This window comes from Penaeus monodon, unplaced genomic scaffold (genome assembly GCF_015228065.2).
Source record: "Penaeus monodon isolate SGIC_2016 unplaced genomic scaffold, NSTDA_Pmon_1 PmonScaffold_2685, whole genome shotgun sequence".
Lineage (NCBI taxonomy): Eukaryota > Metazoa > Arthropoda > Malacostraca > Decapoda > Penaeidae > Penaeus > Penaeus monodon.
The window spans coordinates 22,501-25,000 of NW_023657306.1; the positions used below are offsets into that span (position 1 = coordinate 22,501).

General features: G+C 39.4%; 1 pseudogene; it reads left to right on the forward strand.

Moving 5' to 3' along the window:
* Positions 1–2,500, forward strand: part of LOC119570432 — a 6,244-nt pseudogene that overhangs the window by 3,045 nt on the left and 699 nt on the right.

Below are 2,500 nucleotides of genomic sequence, written 5' to 3' on the forward strand. Positions count from 1 at the left end.
TGCAACAATAATAGGCAATTGCATTAATAAGTCACAGCAGCAAAATTTTGTTGAAATTATTGCTGAAGAATGAAGTTGAAGTTAAGAGAGGAAACTGCAGACGACAAGCAGGTTTTCGCCCTGGAAAAGGTACCAGAAACCAGATTCTAATTTAAAATTGATCATAGAGAAAACAGAGAACATCAAAAAGACCTATACCTGTGTTTCATCGATTATGTGAAAGCTTTTGATACTGTTTGATCACGATATCCTCTGGAATAACATGTACGATATGAAGTTTCCAAACACATCATCCAACTAATAAAAGCCTTGTATGATCAACAACAAGCAGCTGTAAGAACCACTTATGGGTTAACAGAATGGTTCGAAGTCAAACAAGGAGTACGACAGGGTTGCATTCTGTCTCCGCACCTCTTTAATATATATTCTGAAACAATTATGAGAGGTGCTCTAGAGAATTTTGAAGGAACTGTGGATGTTGGACGATACAAAATATCAAATCTGAGGTACGCCGATGATATAGTTTTGATTGCCAGCAGTATCACTGAACTACAACAACTACTAGAAGAGAAACAAGCGAAAAGGCTGGCTTGTTTCTTAATGCCAAGAAAACTAAGATCATGAAGATTCAAAGATAACCGGCAATGAACAATGATGAACATGTTACAATCAATGGAATGATTGTGGAAAATGTGAAAGAGTTCACTTATCTTGGAGCTGTTTTAACTAATACATATGATGATTCACCGGAGATAAAAAGAAATTACCATTGCCAAAAACGCCACAATTGCTCTCAATAACATCTGGAAAGACCGAAGCATTACCTTACGGACAAAGCTGAGGTTATTGAACTCATTAGTTTTCCTAATTGCATCATATGGTTCTGAGTGTTGGGTGTTGAAGTAGATAGACAAGAAAAAGATAAATAGTTTTGAAATGTGGTGTTACAGACGAGTACTGCGTATTAGCTGGACAGAGAAGAAGACGAATGATGAAGTGCTGAGAAAAATGAATTGTAAAGACCGACTGTTGGACATCTTGAACAAGAGGAAATTAAAGTTTATTGGTCATGTAATGAGAAGTAAAGTATTGAGAAAAACTTGCTGACAGGGATGGTGATAGGAAACAGAGGAAGAGGCAAACCGAAGACAAGACTGAGCGACAATATCAAAGATATTTGCGGGCTGTCGATGGTACAAGTCGAAAGAAAAGCGTAAGATCGAGTTTAGTGGCGAAGGATGGTGGAGAGGTCCACGGCTGTTCAAACATGAGCATACCGTTATTGATGATGATATATATGTATATATTTATATATGTCTATATATATATATTATATATTATATATATATAATATATATATTATTTTATATATTTATTTTATATATTTATTTTATATATTATATATATTATATATATGTATATATATATATATATATATATATATATATATATATATATATATATATATATATATAATCCAAACATCGTCATTTGTACATTCTTGCCTGTCTTTTTCTAGGTGTCAACTCAGCTTGAGTGCGGCGCTGTGTGCGTGAGTGTGAACTGCCAGGCCTACACCCTAAGGGACTCAACCGAGGGCCAGCTGTGCACTGCTCTCAGTAGCGTCTACGAACTCACATACGTGGCCTTAGATTCGACCTTTCGCGTGTATTCGACCCAGGAACGATGTAAGGTTGAGTTTTTGCTCTTCAGAAGGTCCAGTCAGGTTTATTTTCAGCTCATTCTGTTTAGGTTTCTCACTACGCTTGTTTCATCTGTTGAAATTTGACATTTCAGAGCTTCTCGTAAGTGTTCTCCTGTAATGACAGTGATTGTATTATCGTTCAATGGATTTGTGTGTGTGTATTTCTTCCTTTACGGTTGAGTCGTAGTGACTTGTCCCTGTGTCTAAAGTTTCTTATTTTTCTGTTAAAAGTGTCAGCGCTGACGACCACCACGACTCCACCTCCGACTACGACCACAACGCCACCTCCGACTACGACCACGACGCCACCTCCGACAACGACTACGACTCCGCTTCTGACAACGACCACGACGCAGCCTCCGATGACGACCACGACGCAGCCTCCGACGACGACCACGACGCAGCCTCTGACGACGACCACGACGCAGCCTCCGACGACGACCACGACGCAGCCTCCGACGACGACCACTGCTTCGCCGCCGTGTCTTCAGACGGCCACCGCGGCGCAGAAACTCTGTAGGCACTTGGCTGAAGAACACTTACATACTAGCACACACACATATATTTCCCTAAATTTATTTTGTTATGTCTCGAAACAAATAAAACTACACTCGTCTAATTCACAAGACTTACAGGGAAGGGAGTAAGTACATAAAAGAAATAAAGCACATAATTAAAAGATGCAAACCGTAGATATTAACAGCCATTTCGTGTAGAGAAAGGTGCATGATTCAGGATAGATCGACTCCAGAACGGAGATCCAGAGTATAGAAGTCGAAGTGAAGACTCAGTCAT